This window comes from Andrographis paniculata, unplaced genomic scaffold (assembly GCF_009805555.1).
Source record: "Andrographis paniculata isolate CXL003 unplaced genomic scaffold, ASM980555v1 Contig69END, whole genome shotgun sequence".
NCBI lineage: Eukaryota > Viridiplantae > Streptophyta > Magnoliopsida > Lamiales > Acanthaceae > Andrographis > Andrographis paniculata.
In genome coordinates this window covers 7,622,423-7,640,979 of record NW_026137605.1, presented here as the reverse complement: position 1 = coordinate 7,640,979, position 18,557 = coordinate 7,622,423, and the positions used below count along the sequence as shown (strand labels likewise).

Here is an 18,557-nt window from a genome sequence, read left to right as displayed (position 1 = left end):
ATATACAAGCATATGGAATATGATCTATGATCATAAATGCTAACTACACTTTGGACAAGAGTGCCAAAAATCATGGCTGTGGGCTACAACCCCCAAAACATAAAAACCCAAATTTTATAATACGTGAAAATTATAAATATACTTATAGTTATTTGAAAAATTATAATTAAAATATAATATCTTTATTTAACAGAAAAGTATAAATATAGAACTAATGATTTGATTGTGAGTCATTTAAAAATTGTTTTATAATTAAAAATAGTATAAGATGATAATATTGAATAGGCAATAATATAATAGAAATAAATTTGAATGTCTATTCTTGGAGACAATTGTATAAATATGATATGTATTTTTTAAACAGATAATGATACGATAGAAACAAATTTTTATGTATTTTTTTTCAAGTTTTTAATTTTATTTTAAATTTGATATAATATATCATGAGAAAAATATAATTTTACAGTAATTGAAAATAGCATAACAAGATAATATTGAATAGACAATGATATAATAGAAACAAATTTGGACGCCTATTTTTGGAGGCAATGGTATGAATACAATGTGTATTTTCGAAATTGATAGTGATACGATAAAAACAAATTTTGATGTATTTTTTTTTTCTGTATTTTAATTTTATTTTAAATATTTATGTAATAACTAATGAGAAAAATATATTTTTATTAAAATTGAAAATAACATAAAATGATAATGCTGAATAGACAATGATATAATAGAAACAAATTTGTATGCCTATTTTTTAAAGCAATGATATGACTATAATGTGTATTTTTGGAATAGGCAATGAAACAATAGAAACAAATTTTGATGTATTTTTTTTTTTTAATTTGATTTTAAATATTGATTTACTTTCTAATTAGAAAAAAATATTTTTACTGTAATTGAAAATAATATAACATGATAATGCTAAATATACAATAATTTAATAAAAACAAATTTAGATGACTATTTTTGGAGGCAATGATATGAATCTGATGTTTATTTTTGGAATAGGCAATGATACGATAGAAATAAAATTTGATATATTTTTTTCGGTTTTCTAATTTTATTTTAAATATTGATTTAATATCTCATTAGAAAAATGTTTTTTTTAGTGTAACTGAAAATAACATAACATGATAATGCTGAATATATAATAATATAATAGAAATAAATTTGAATGCCTATTTTTGGAGATAACGGTATGAATATGATGTGTATTTTTGGAATATACAATAATACCATATAAAAAAATTTTGATGTATTTTTTTTATTTTTAAATTTTATTTTAAATATTGATATAATATCTCATGAGAAATATATATTTTTACGTAATTGAAAATAACATAACATGATAATGCTGAATAAACAATGATATAATATAAACAAATTTGAATGCCTATTTTTTGAGGCAATGATATAAATACATTATGTATTTTTGGAATAGCAAATGATACGATAGAAACAAATTTTGATGTATTTTTTTTTTATTTTTTAATTTATTTTAAATATTAATGTAATAGCTAATGATTTTTTTTTTTTATTGAAATGTAAAATAAAATAAATGATAATACGTAATAGACAATGATAAAATAGAAAGCAATTTGGATGCCTATTATTTAAAGCAATGATATGACTATGATGTGTATATTTGGAAATAGGCAATGATACGGTACAAATAAATTTTGATGTACTTTTTTTCTTCGTTTTTTTATTTTATTTTAAATATTGATATCATATTTCATTAGAAAAAATATATTTTTTACTGTAATTGAAAATAGCATAACATGATAATGATGAATAGACAATGATATAATATAAACAAATTTTGATCCTTATTTTTGGAGGCAATTATATGAATATGATTTGTATTTTTTGAATAGACAATGATACGATAAAAACAAATTTTGATGTATTTTTTTTTGATTTTTTAATTTTATTTTAAATATTGATATAATATCTCATGAGAAAAATATATTTTTACCGTATTTGAAAATAATATAACATAGTAGTGTTGAATAAACAATAATATAATATAAACAAATTTGGATGCCTATTTTTGGAGGCAATGGTATGAATATAATGTGTATTTTTGGAATTGAAATTGACACGATAGGAACAAATTTTGATGTATTTTTTTTCTTTCTATTTTTTAATTTTATTTTAAATACTGATATAATAACTCATGAGAAAAAAATATTTTTATTAAAATTGAAAATAACATAAAATGATAATGTTGAATAGACAATGATATAATAGCAACAAATTTGGATGCCTATTTTTTAAAGCAACGGTATGACTATGATGTGTATTTTTCAAATAGGCAATGATACGATATATACAAATTTTTATGTATTTTTTCAGGTTTTTTAATTTTATTTTAAATATTGATATCATATCTCATTAAAAAATATATTTTTACAGTAAGAGAAAATAGCATAATATGATAATACTGAATCAACATTGATATAATATAAACAAATTTGGATGCCTATTTTTGGAAACAATGGTATGAATATAATGTGTATTTTTGGAATAGACAATGATATAATAGAAACAAATTATGATGTTTTTTTTTTTTTTTTTTGATTTTTTAATTTTATTTTAAATATTGATATAATATCGAATGAGAAAAATATATTTTTACAGTAATTGAAAATAACATAACAAGATAATACTGAATAGAGAATGATATATAGAAATAAATTTGGATGCCTATTTTTGGAGGCAATGGTATGAATACAATGTGTATTTTCGGAATTGACAATGATACAATAGAAACAAATTTTGATTTTTTTTTTGTGTTTTTATTTTATTTTAAATATTGATGTAATAATTTATGGAAAAAAATATATTTTTATTGAAATTGAAAATAAGATAAAATGATAATGATGAATAGACAATGATATAATAAAAAACAAATTGGATGCCTATGTTTGAAAGCAATGGTATGACTATGATATGTATTTTTGGGATAGACAATGATACGATAGAAATAAATTTTGACGTTTTTTTTTTTAATTTGATTTTAAATATTAATGTAATATCTAATTAGAAAAAAATATTTTTACTGTAACTAAAAATAATATAACACGGTAATGCATAATAACAAATTTAGATGCCTATTTTTGGAGGCAATGATATGAATATGATATGTATTTTTGGAATAGACAATGATACGATAGAAATAAAGTTTGATGTATTTTTTTCGGTTTTCTAATTTTATTTTAAATATTGTTGTAATATCTCATTAGAAAAATATTTATTTTTAGTGTAATTAAAAATATATAACATGATAATGCTGAATAAACAATAATATAATAGAAATAAATTTGGATGCCAATTTTTGGAGATAATGGTATGAATATGATTTTGTATTTTTGGAATATGCAATGATACGAAATAAACAAATTTTGACGTATTTTTTTCGATTTTTTAATTTTATTTTAAATATTGATATAATATCTAATGAGAAAAATATATTTTTACCGTAATTGAAAATAACATAACGTGATAATGCTGAATAGACAATGATATAATAGAAACAAATTAGATGCCTATTTTTGGAGGCAATGGTATGAATACAATATGTATTTTTGAAATACCCAATGATACGATAGAAACAAATTTTGATATATTTTTTTTTTCTATTTTTTAATTTTATTTTAAATATTGATGTAATAACTCATGAAAAAAAAATATTTTTACTGAAATGTAAAAGAACTTAAATGATAATATTGAATAGAAAATAATAAAATAAAAAGAAATTTGGATGCCTATTTTTTAAAGCAATGATATGACTATGATGTGTATTTTTGGAATAGACAATGATACGGTATAAACAAATTTTGATGTTTTTTTTTTTTCGATTTTTTATTTTATATTAAATATTGATGTCATATCTTATTAGAAAAATTATATTTTTACTGTAATTGAAAATAGCATAAAATGGTAGTGCTGAAGAGACAATGATATAATAGAAAAAAATTTGGATGCCTATTTTTAGATGCAATGGTATGTATATAATGTGTATTTTAGGAATTGACAATGATACTATAGAGACAAATTTTGATGTATTTTTTTTTTCTTTCTGTTTTTTAATTTTATTTTAAATATTGATGTAATAACTTATGAGAAAAAAATATTTTTATTGAAATTGAAAATAATATAAAATGATAATGTTAATAGACAATGATATAATATAAACAAATTTGGATGCTTATTTTTTAAAGCAATGGTATGACTATAATGTGTATTTTTGGAATAGAGAATGATACGATATACACAAATTTTGATGTACTTTTTCGGTTTTTTAATTTTATTTTAAATATTGATGTCATATCTCATTAGATCAACCGTTCTTAACAAACCGCCCATCAGGTCGGTCCCTTATAAAGACCCGACCCCATCCAGGTAGAATCTCATACTCTCAACTTAACTTGATCATTTCCTTACCATGGTATTAATCCTTATTTTTATACTTAGATGTGGCTTCGACCCGGGTGACCGCCCAATCTGCTTCCAGACCGACTAAAGCAGCAAAGCCACCAACCGACCAACTACCAGAACTTGACCCCCCGACCAAGCGCCGGGCCTCGAATAAAATGCCTTCATCCGTTGAGCAGGCAACAACAAGGGTCTCATCTCCCAATGAGGCGACTGCTATAGAGATGGGCAGATTACCTTATGTCGCTTCATACCCATCTCTGCCTACTATGGCACCGATGGCCACGCTTATGCCTGCTTCTGCCGCCTCTGATACAACCGCTCCAGACGCATCAAACCAAAGAGCAGCCGACTTGGGGGTAGCCGACCCAGGGGCAGTTGACTTGGAAGTAGCCGACCTAGGGGCAGCAGACTTGAAAATATTGATTTACTTTCTAATTAGAATAAAATATTTTTACGGTAATTGAAAATAATATAACATGATAATGCTAAATAGACAATGATTTAATAAAAACAAATTTAGATGCCTATTTTTAGAGGCAATGATACGAATATGATGTGTATTTTTGGAATAGGCAATGATATGATAGAAACAAAATTTGATGTATTTTTTTCAGTTTTCTAATTTTATTTTAAATATTGATTTAATATCTTATTAGAAAACTGTTTTTTTAGTGCAACTGAAAATAACATAACATGATAATACTGAATGGACAATATATAATAGAAATAAATTTGGATGCCTATTTTTGGAGATAATGGTATGAATATGATGTGTATTTTTGGAATAGGCAATAATACGATATAAAAAAATTTTGATGTATTTTTTTTTATTTTTAAATTTTATTTTAAATATTGATATAATATTGAATAGACAATAATATAATAGAAATAAATTTGGATGCCTATTTTTGGAGATAATGGTATGAATATGATTTTGTATTTTTGGAATATGCAATAATACGATATAAACAAATTTTGATTTTTTTTTTTTTTCGATTTTTTAATTTTATTTTAAATATTGATATAATATCTAATAAGAAAAATATATTTTTACCGTAATTGAAAATAACATAACGTGATAATGCTGAATAGACAATGATATAATAGAAACAAATTGGATGCCTATTTTTTGAGGCAATGAATACAATATTATTTTGGAATAGCCAATAATACGATATAAACAAATTTTGATTTTTTTTTTCTATTTTTTAATTTTATTTAAAATATTGATATAATAACTCATGAAAAAAAAATATATTTTTACTGAAATGTAAAATAACGTAAATGATAATATTGAATAGACAATGATAAAATAAAAAGAAATTTGGATGCCTATTTTTTAAAGCAATGATATGACTATGATGTGTATTTTTTGAATAGGCAATGATACGGTATAAACAAATTTTGATGTATTTTTTTTTCAATTTTTTATTTTATTTTAAATATTGATGTCATATCTCATTAGAAAAATTATATTTTTACTGTATTTGAAAATAGCATAAAATGATACTGCTGAATAGAAAACGATATAATAGAAACAAATTTGGATGTCTATTTTTGGAGGCAATGGTATGAATATAGTGTGTATTTTAGAAATCGACAATGATACTATAGAGACAAATTTTGATGTATTTTTTTTTCTTTCTGTTTTTTAATTTTATTTTAAATATTGATGTAATAACTTATGAGAAAAAAATATTTTCATTGAAATTGAAAATAATATAAATTGATAATGTTGTATAGACAATGATATAATATAAACAAATTTGGATGCTTATTTTTTAAAGCAATGGTATGACTATAATGTGTATTTTTAGAATAGCCAATGATACGATATACACAAATTTTGATGTATTTTTTTTCGGTTTTTTAATTTTATTTTAAATATTGATGTCATATCTTATAAGAAAAATACATTTTTACGGTAATTGAAAATAACATAAAATGATAATTCCGAATAAACATTGATATAATAGAAACAAATTTGGATGCCTATTTTTGGAGGCAACAGTATGAATATGATGTATATTTTTTGGACAGACAATGTTACGATAGAAACAAATTTTGATGTACTCCCTCCGTCCCGTGAAATTAGTTCACATTTCCTCTTTTGGTCGTCCCACGAAATTAGTCATATTTCTTAATATAGTAATAATTAGTAAATACTAATTACAATTAAAAATTTAACTATATTTTATTCAATTACTAATACTGCTAACTTTTATTGTTTGTTTTATTTTAAATTTAAAAGTAGGATTAGAATTTTGAATAATAAAAATTAATAAATATTCAATATGATATAAATAAGTGTTTATGTGATGTCTAAAATTTTTAAATAATTTTTAATATAATATAAAAATATTTGATTTGATGTCTTACTATTGAAAATTACTTAATAATGAGATTTGATTTAGAATTTGATTTATATATTTCATTAAAAAAATTGATTTATTACTATTATTAGAAATGAAAAAATATCAATTTGCTCATATAATGCAGGTAGAGTATGAAAAAAAAATACTAAATTGTCAAAATTATTGTGTATCGTAAATTTTTATATAGTATGATAACATACCGAATATTTTCAGTACGACAATTGCATATACTTTTAGCATTGTTGGTATAATATATACCGAAAATATCAATACAGTTTTATATTTTAGTATTTGATATATCAGTCTATATAAAAAATTTAGTATATTGATACTAAAATAATTAATTTTCTAATATATATTCTTAAAATTGTAAAATTATTTTTAACTTTTATATTTCAGCATAAAATATTATATTATGATACCATACATCTAATTCGATTAGAAATGACTCAATACTGTATTATGGTAATACAGAACCATATTGTATCCCACACCGAATTTTTTGATATATTAAAAAAAATATCGATACCATACAAAAAATGTTCGGTATACTGAAATTTGGCATTTTCAGTATTTTTTAGTATAGTATGTGATGTTTCTGTAATTCAATATTTTTTCATCTATAAATTCGGTATACTAAATTATTGGTACAATATCTTGTTACGATAAAATAGCATACGATATATAAAATATGCGTTATAAATTTGGGTATGTAATATCGAATTATCCTTACCAACAATCAAATTCAAAAAATTTGATGTTTTGTTTATATTAAAAATTTTAATGTTACGGCTGTTATTTTTGTATTTAAATTATTACAATTAATTTTTTTTTTATCTAATTGCATAATTTACAATCAATATAATAATTTTTTTCAAATAAAACAATTTCAATAAATAAAATATTAAATTTTAAAAAATAAAATAAAATAAAAAATATTTCAACTTTTATTTAAATATTTCGTCAATTAAAAATAGTTAAAATAACATTTTATTACATATATTATATTAACTAATCACCCTAATTAACTATATAAACCAAATTTTTTTAAACTCCGCCCCAGAAAGAAACGCGACTAATTTCGCGGGACGGAGGAAATATTTTTTTTTTCGATTTTTTAATTTAATTTTAAATATTAATATAATATCTATTGAGAAAAATATATTTTTACTATAATTGAAAATAGCATAACAAGATAATACTGAATAGACAGTGATATAATAGATACAAATTTAGATGCTTATTTTTGGAAGCAATGGTATGAATACAATCTGCATTTTCGGAATTGACAATGATACAATATACACAAATTTTGATGTATTTTTTTCGATTTTTTAATTTTATTTTAAATATTGATGTCATATATCATTAGAAATATATATTTTTACAATAATTGAAAATAGCGTAATATGATAATGCTGAATAAATATTGATATAATATAAACAAATATGGATGCCTATTTTTGGAAGGAATTGTATGAATATGATGTGTATTTTTGGAATAGGCAATGATATGATATAAACAAATTTTGATGTATTCTTTTTTTTCTATTTTTACTATTTTATTTTAAATATTGATATAATATCTAATAAGAAAAATATATTTTTGCCGTAATTGAAAATAACATAACAACATAATAGTGAATAGATAATGATATAATAGAAACAACTTTGGATGCCTATTTTTGGAGGCAATGGTACGAATACAATGTGTATTTTCGGAATTGACAATGATACGATAGAAACAAATTTTCATGTATTTTTTTTTTCTTTCTGTTTTTTAATTTTATTTTAAATATTGATGTAATAATTCATGAGAAAAAAATATTTTTATTGAAATTGAAAATTATATAAAATGATAATGTTGAATAGACAATAATATAATAGAAACAAATTTGGATGCCTATTTTTTAAATCAATGGCATGACTATGATGTGTATTTTTGGAATATGCAATGATACGATATACACAAATTTTGATGTATTTTTTTCGGTTTTTTAATTTTATTTTAAATATTGATGTCATATTTCATTAGAAAAATATATTTTTACAGTAATTGGAAATAGGATAATATGATAATGCTGAATAAACATTGATATAATAGAAACAAATTTGGATGCCTATTTTTGAAGGCAATGGTATGAATATAATGTGTATTTTAGGAATCGACAATGATACTATAGAGACAAATTTTTATGTTTTTTTTTTCTTTCTGTTTTTTAATTTTATTTTAAATATTGATGTAATAACTCATGAGAAAGATATATTTTCATTGAAATTGAAAATAATATAAATTGATAATGTTGAATAGACAATAATATAATATAAAAAATTTGGATGCTTATTTTTTAAAGCAATTGTATGACTATAATGTGGATTTTTGGAATAGACAATGATACGATATACATAAATTTTGATGTATTTTATTCGGTTTTTTAATTTTATTTTAAATATTAATATCATATCTTATTAGAAAAATATATTTTTACGGTAATTGAAAATAATATAAAATGATAATTTTGAATAAACATTGATATAATAGAAACAAATTTGGATGCCTATTTTTGGAGGCAACGGTATGAATATTATATATATTTTTTGGACAGACAATGTTACGATAGAAACAAATTTTGATGTACCCCCTCCGTCCCATGAAATTAGTTCACATTTCCTCTTTTGGTCGTCCTGCGGAATTAGTCATATTTCCTAATATAGTAATAATTAGTAAGTACTAATTACAATTAAAAATTTAACTATATTTTATTCAATTACTAATACTGCTAACTTTTATTATTTGTTTTATTTTAAATTTAAAAGTAGGATTAGAATTTTGAATAATAAAAATTAATAAATATTCAATATGTTATAAATAAGTGTTTATGTGATGTCTAAAATTTTTAATTAATTTTTAATATAATATAAAAATATTTGATTTGATGTCTTACTATTGAAAATTACTTAATAATGAGATTTGATTTAGAATTTGATTTATATATTTCATTAAAAAAATTGATTTATCACTATTATTAGAAATGAAAAATATCAATTTGCTCATATAATGCAGCTAGCGTATGAAAAAAAATACTAAATTGTCAAAATTATTGTGTATCGTAAATTTTTATATAGTATGATAACATACCGAATATTTTCAGTACGACAATTGCATATACTTTTAGCATTGTTGGTATAATATATATACCGAAAATATCAATACAGTTTTATACTTTAGTATTTGATATATCAGTCTATATAAAAAATTTAGTATATTGATACTAAAATAATTAATTTTCTAATATATATTCTTAAAATTGTAAAATTATTTTTAACTTTTATATTTCAGCATAAATATTATATTATGATACCATACATGTAATTCGATTAGAAATGACTCAATACTGTATTATGGTAATACAGAACCATATTGTATCCCACACCGAATTTTTTGATATATTAAAAAAAATATCGATACCATACAAAAAAAGTTCGGTATACTGAAATTTGGCATTTTCAGTATTTTTAAGTATAGTATGTGATGTTTCTGTAATTCAATATTTTTTCATCTATAAATTCGGTATACTAAATTATTGGTACAATATCTTGTTACGATAAAATACCATACTAAAAATTTTGGTACGATATATAAAATATGCGTTATAAATTTGGGTATGTAATATCGAATTATCCTTACCAACAATCAAATTCAAAAAATTTGATGTTTTGTTTATATTAAAAATTTTAATGTTACGGCTGTTATTTTTGTATTTAAATTATTACAATTAATTATTTTTTTTTATCTAATTGCATAATTTACAATCAATATAATAATTTTTTTTTTCAAATAAAACAATTTCAATAAATAAAATATTAAATTTTAAAAAATAAAATAAAGTAAAAAATATTTCAACTTTTATTTCAATATTTCATCAATTAAAAATAGTTAAAATAACATTTTATTACATATATTATATTAACTAATCACACTAATTAACTATATAAACCAAATTTTCTTAAACTCCGCCCCATAATGAAACGCGACTAATTTCGCGGGACGGAGAAAATATTTTATTTTCGATTTTTTAATTTAATTTTAAATATTAATATAATATCTATTGGGAAAAATATATTTTTACTATAATTGAAAATAGCATAATAAGATAATACTGAATAGACAGTGATATATTAGAAACAAATTTAGATGCTTATTTTTGGAAGCAATGGTATGAATACAATCTGCATTTTCGGAATTGACAATGATACGATATACACAAATTTTGATGTATTTTTTTTCGATTTTTTAATTTTATTTTAAATATTGATGTCATATATCATTAGAAATATATATTTTTACAGTAATTGAAAATAGCGTAATATGATAATGCTGAATAAACATTGATATAATATAAACAAATTTGGATGCCTATTTTTGGAAGGAATTGTATGAATATGATGTGTATTTTTGGAATAGGCAATGATATGATGTAAACAAATTTTGATGTTTTTTTTTTTTTTTTTTTTTTTTTTCTATTTTTCCTATTTTATTTTAAATATTGATATAATATCTAATAAGAAAAATATATTTTTGCTGTAATTGAAAATAACATAACAACATAATAGTGAATAGACAATGATATAATAGAAACAACTTTTGGATGCCTATTTTTGGAGGCAATGGTATGAATACAATGTGTATTTTCGGAATTGAGAATGATATGATATAAACAAATTTTCATGTATTCTTTTTTTTAATTTTATTTTAAATATTGATGTAATAATTCATGAGAAAAATATATTTTTATTGAAATTGAAAATTATATAAAATGATAATGATGAATAGAGAATGATATAATAGAAACAAATTTGGATGCCTATTTTTTAAATCAATGGCATGACTATGATGTTTATTTTTGGAATAGACAATGATACGATATACACAAATTTTAATGTATTTTTTTCGGTTTTTTAATTTTATTTTAAATATTGATGTCATATTTCATTGAAAAATATATTTTTACAGTAATTGAAAATAGCATAATATGATAATGCTGAAGAAACATTGATATAATAGAAAAAATTTGGATGCCTATTTTTGGAGGCAATGGTATGGATATGATGTGTATTTTAGAATAGACAATGATACAATAGAAAAAAATTTTGATGTATTTTTTTTTTCGATTTTTTAATTTTATTTTAAATATTGATGTAATAACTCAAAAGAAAAAAATATTTTTATTGAAATTAAAAATAACATAACATGATAATGCTGAATATAAACAATGATATAACATAAACAAATTTGGATGCCTATTTTTGAAAGCAATGGTATGACTATGATGTGTATTTTTCGAATAGGCAATAATACGATAGTAGCAAATTTTGATATTTTATTTATTTTTTAATTTGATTTTAAATATTGATTTACTTTCTAATTAGAAAAAAATATTTTTATTGTAATTGAAAATAATATAACTTGATAATGCTGAGTAGACAATGATTTAATAAAAACAAATTTAGATGCCTATTTTTGGAGGCAATGATATGAATATGATGTGTATTTTTGGAATAGGCAATGATATGATATAAACAAAGTTTGATGTATTTTTTTTTTTTTTTTTGTTTTCTAATTTTATTTTAAATATTGATGTCATATCAAATTGGAAAAATATTTTTTTAGTGTAATTGAAAATAGGATAACATGGTAATGCTGAATAGACAATAATATAATAGAAATAAATTTCGATGCCTATTTTTGGATACAATTGTATGAATATAATGTGTATTTTTGGAATAGGCAATGATACGACATAAATAAATTTTGATGTTTTTTTTCGATTTTTTAATTTTATTTTAAATATTGATATAATATCTCTTGAGAAAAATATATTTTTACCGTAATTGAAAATAACAAAATATGATAATGCTGAATAGACAATGATATAATAGAAACAAATTTGGATGCCTATTTTTGGAGGCAATGGTATAAATACAATGAGTATTTTTGGAATTGCCAATTATACGATAGAAACAAATTTTGATGTTTTTTTTTTCTATTATTTAATTTTATTTTAAATATTGATGTAATAACTCATGAAAAAAATATATTTTTTTTACTGAAATGTAAAATAACATAAATGATAATACTGAATAGATAATGATAAAATAAAAAGAAATTTGCATGCCTATTTTTTAAAGCAATGATATGACTATGATGTGTATTTTTTGAATAGGCAATGAAACCGTACAAACAAATTTTGATGTTTTTTTTTTTTTGATTTTTTATTTTATTTAAATATTGATGTCATATCTAATTAGAAAAATTATATTTTTACCGTAATTGAAAATAGTATAACATGATAATGTTGAATAAACAATGATATAATAGAAACAAATTTCGATGCCTATTTTTGGAGGCAGTGGTATGAATATGATATGTATTTTTTGAATAGGCAATGATACGATAGAAACAAAATTTTGATGTATTTTTTTTTCGATTTTTTAATTTTATTTTAAATACTGATATAATATCTCATAAGAAAAGTATATTTTTACTGTACTTGAAAATAACATAATATGGTAGTGCAGAATAGACAATGATATAATAGAAACAAATTTGGATACCTATTTTTGGAGGCAATGAGATGAATACAATGTGTATTTTCGGAATTATTAATTATACGATAGAAATAAATTTTGATGTATTTTTTTAATTTAAAATAATAAGAGTGTGTTCTTTTTGTGAAAAAGATATATACATTGTTTTAAAAAAATTAATATATTACACATATTTTGTTGGATTTTTTGTCCTTCGGATCCACCCCAATATTATACACAACACACCAATTATCTAAGCAGCCCATTCGAACCGGGCCTGGCTTGTGATACACAACCCACACCACAACCACACCCGTTGCTGACCCTTACCTGTGATGCGCCCCTTGCTCCTGACCCGCTCCGTGACCCGCCTAGGATCCGCGTCCTTTTGTGAGGCCTGATCTGGGCCGTTGATTACAGATCTTGATCTTGGCCGTCCATCTCCATTTGACATGTATATATATATAGAGAGAGAGAGGCATTATATCAGATCACTCTAATCTTACTCTCTCTCTCTCTACGCTCACTATTCTCTGGCCTCTCCCCTCTCTCTCTCGACCCACTGCTCTCCTCTTTCCAGTGACTTTCACGGCGGTTCACGGCGGTTTCTCGGTGGTGCCTTCCTCCTGTAATCTTGTGGAGTTCTTGTGGCACGTTTTCCCTTTTGTGTGTAGTCGTTCGTAGCCGAAAGGGGGCTCGTTCGACGCGGTAGGCCTTCGGGTGCCTTGTTTGTGTTGATGTGGGGTTATATATCGTGTGTATCGCGGTCGTGGCCGGTTCGTTTGTGTAGTCGCTAGATTAGGTGTGTATTGTGTCGATTTTGTGCTTTTTCGAGTTGGTTGGGGCTGAGCCTAACCAAACTAGTTCAATATTTGTGTTGTTACTTGATTTCATAAATAAAATACTTAGATCCGTTAATAAATTTCATAACATATTTAATATTTTTATATCACCTAAACAATTTTTTATCTCTTACTTAAAAAAACATCTTTTCAAATTAGTTTACAAAACAAACACATTCTAATAATTAATTGTTAAAAAACAAAAAAAAAATCAAGTACATAGTCACTACAAAAAACTAATCTTTTTGTGACGGAAATTAGGAACATAATTTATTTTGTTCTTATTAGTAACGGAATTAAGGACTGAATTAGAAAATTGATCATCTTTTACCAATTGGCAACGGAATTTAAGAATGGAATAAAATTCGTCTTTAATAGAGATGAAAAATAGGGACAAAAAAAAATCTATCCTAATTATAGACGGAAATTAGGAAGGGACAAAAAAATTTTTTCCCATTAGAGACGGAAATTAGAGATGAAAATAATTCTATCACATATAGAAATATAAATTAAAGAGAATGTTATTTCATTAGTTATTAGCAACAAAACAAATAACAAATTTAATTCCATCCCAAATTAAAAATGGAATTAGGGATAAAATTTATTTTCATCCTTAAATAAAAATTAATAAATAATTTATTTATTAAAAGAAATAATTAATTTTTTTTTTTTTACCCTAATTTTTACTATCAACTGGATTTTCCCAAAGTGTATAAAAATAATTAAAATAGTAATAAATTTTATAAATAATTAAATTAAATTTAAATTAATTATCAAACATAAAAATATTAGTGTATTAGATAATAATATAATTTAAATTAAATATAATTATATAATAGAATTTTATAAAATCTAAAATATGAATTATTAATAAAATCTTATTACTATTATTTAATTTCATAAAAAAATTAATAATATATAATAATATTTTTGGCAAGTTACCCTAATCACTTACATTACACATTCATAATAGCCAGCAACACACTGGTCTTCCTCTATCTCTTTTTTCTTCGTCAAATCTCTCTTTCTTCCTTCTCCATTTCTTTTACTTTCCTTCTTCTTTATCCACCAGCCAAATGTTATATGGTTGGTCCCAACTTCACACCAAGTTAGTATATTAATTTTTAAAAAATAAAAATTACAAAATCTAGGTTCGAACCATAAACCAGCCAATTTGATAATCTGGTTTTTGGTTTTGGTACGACGCCTCCGGTTTGAAATCGATTAAGCAACAGCTCTACCTCGCATAATACCTCTGAAATCGTCGCTAGCCACACCAGCTGCTTTCCGCCTCTCACCGTAGACCTAGCAAATCACCGTCGGTTTCTGTTTATGTGTTTCTTTCTCTCATTCTCTCATTTTTTTTCTACTGGTACAGTATCGATTTGGGTACCAATTTTGCTTTGTGTTGTATTTCTTAGAGAGATGTTGTGTTGTGTATCTATTTGATTTGATTTGATTTTATATTGTGTTTCTTAGGAAGATGTTGACACTGCGTTGGTTGTACTCTCTCATAGAAGACTAATAAGCGAAATGGTCTGTTTCTTCAACAAGGTTTGAAATATTACCTGTTGATGTTGTATAATTTTGTAATGCGATGTGAATGGATAGTTAAATGTATTTATTAGAAAAAATGATGTATATTATATTAGGAAGAATTTTATTTTGCTCACTGTTCTTCGTATTGTTGTTCAATCTTTGATTCATTCTAGTGATATTGTTATTTGTTTGTTGACCGTAAATTTTATCTTCATAAGGGAATCTGCAGTGCTATTTTCATTATAATTGTGGCTATATTATATTACAAACAAGTACTAAAATATTATGCATACCTTTCAGACAAGTGAAACTGGAACCGGAACTTAATTGTAAACTCATGGGTATATAAAGGTACGCCAATCTCTCTACTTATTATTAAATATTGTCATATGCTTATGAGATTGGTTTTATAGATTTTGAGTGAGTTGATTGCTTCTCAGCCCACATTTTTTGGTGTTTTATTTTGATTTTGATATATATATTTTTTTTATATCTTGTATTTGAATGGTAACTTCAATAAGAATATTTTGTAAAATAAAGTAATAATACTATTTTATGTCACATATATATATATATATGTGTGCAGTTTTCAGAATTGCCTGAGAAAAGACAAATGTGAAATTCTGCTCTGCCTGTAGCATTCTATCATGTTTTCTATTTGTTGTTGGAGTTTTCTGCATTCGTGATTAGTTTTGTTTATAACAATGGCATGGAGATGGAGCTGGTATTCACATTTATTCTTATGGTTCTATTATATTATGTTATGTTCTGTCCTTTTTGTTGAATTGAATTAATGGACGGATATTTGTGGATTCATCGAATTACATCCCAATTTTGCATTTATGATTTACTAGAAATGAATGGAATGGGAACTTCTTGTGTCTTCACTTCTGGAATACGAAGAACATGCTAATTCATTGTTACTACATTTTTTTATGTGATCACAAAGACATCTATCATGATCTCTATATGCATTATAGGGCCTTCAATCTCTATGTTAAGATGTTATCATGTTGCCATTATTTTTTAAGTTTCATTTACAGTGAACTATCAATGTTGCCACCAATGCTTTGCCCTGTGCTATGCAGTTCCCCGCCATCATCTACCTGAAGATAGTCACCCTACACTAGGATAGTCCCTACATCGCTCCACCGGCACCAAGTTGAATGTTTGTCACCACTACACACTCTATTTTTGTCTTGTGTTAGAATTATTGTGTTCAATTATTGCATTTTACGTGGAATTTGCTAAATATGAAATTTACTTTGTTAAGTAGCATGTTCATTTTTCTTAATGCATATGAAAATTATTTAAAGGTATGTCGTATTAATGTTTTATGACTATCAATTTTTACTATAACTTTTTTTTTTTTTTATATTCATTGCTTTCAGGAAGGTACGACTGCGATCGAGGAAGGAATGTCTCAGCTCGGTGATACAGAATATAGCCACGATGAGGCATTTCTTTCCTTGGTCCACCGGGATAAAAAGAAAAGAATTTATGGGCTTGGATCACTTGCAGCGGCGGTGCCAATAGAGGAGGTTTTCGATTCCAGCGACGGGCATACCCCGAGTGGTCCGAGTTACGCCCAACATTTGGAGAATCTCGAGAAAAATCACATGACCATCATTGAGCAGCTCAAGATGACTAATGCTCGCTTGGACAAGCGTAACGATGATGCGGACTCTAGTGCGCCTCCGGTTTGTTGATATTTATGTTTTCCGCACGATTAATATTTAGTATTGATGATATTATGACTGGATTATATGTTTTGGCCCATATGTGATGTTGGAATAGTTCAATTTCTGTAATTGAAACTTTTTTTAGATATTTTGGACGTTTATTATGGATTTTTAGTTGACTCAGTATGGTTGTTTGATTGTGGTTTGAAATTTCGTTTTGTACTTGTGTACATGTTGTAGTACGGTTGTTCGATTGTGATTTGAAATTTGATTTCATATTCGTGTACTGGTTGGAAAATACATCGGTAAATTGTGCAATGAAAAATTGTGTAAAATTAGGGACGGAATTTGTGACGAATTTTGTCCATCCTAAAATCTATTTCCATCCCGAAATTAGGGACGGAAATAGCGACGAAATGTTTTCGTCACTATTTTGGGAACCAAATTTGTAGTTTGTGTAGTAACGGAAATTTTCGTCCTAATTTCATTCTTAATTTTGTCTTTAATTTTCTCCTTAAATTAGGGACGGAATTCACGACGGAAAATTTCCGTCATTGACTTTATGACCACATTTTTGTTTAGGTTAGGCATGGAAAATTCCGTCCCTAATTTCATCTTTAATTTCGTTCCTTATTCCATATCTAATTTAGAGATAAAATTAGGAACAATTAGTGTTAGCTACGAGAACTTTACAGAGGGAATTTATTTCGTTTCTAATTCCGTCTCTAGTGTCATTAGTAACGAAAAAAATAGATTTAGGAACGAAATTTTTCCATCTCTAAAATGCTATTTTCTTGTAGTGAGTGAACAAAACCAGTAGTATCTTTTGGTATGTCAATGGTTTTTATTTTGCAAATTTTGAGGCGAAATTGTCGCATGTAATATTTTGTATGAAAAATTTATATTTTGATATATTTTAAATAAAATTTATATTTTGATAATTTGACTTTTTGCTTATGTGTTGTGTTCAAATATTGATTGAATGTTATGTTTGTATAAAATTAATAATATATTTTTATTAAAAATTTATTAACAATTACACGTGTTTGATTTATATATATATATATAGAAGGAAAGTGAGA

At 24.0% G+C, this 18,557-nt stretch overlaps 1 long non-coding RNA gene across 2 annotated transcripts; it reads left to right on the top strand.

Annotated features, from left to right (window-relative positions):
- The first annotated feature begins 15,276 nt into the window (after positions 1–15,276).
- LOC127263899 (uncharacterized) lies at positions 15,277–17,710 on the top strand. 2 transcript variants are annotated; one of them, XR_007841561.1, is made up of 5 exons: positions 15,277–15,572; positions 15,734–15,808; positions 16,094–16,144; positions 16,882–16,961; positions 17,185–17,710. It is a non-coding gene; the product is annotated as an uncharacterized LOC127263899 (long non-coding RNA). The 2 variants fall into 2 exon arrangements; XR_007841562.1 differs by having other exon boundaries at positions 15,277–15,626.
- The last annotated feature ends 847 nt before the right edge of the window (positions 17,711–18,557 follow it).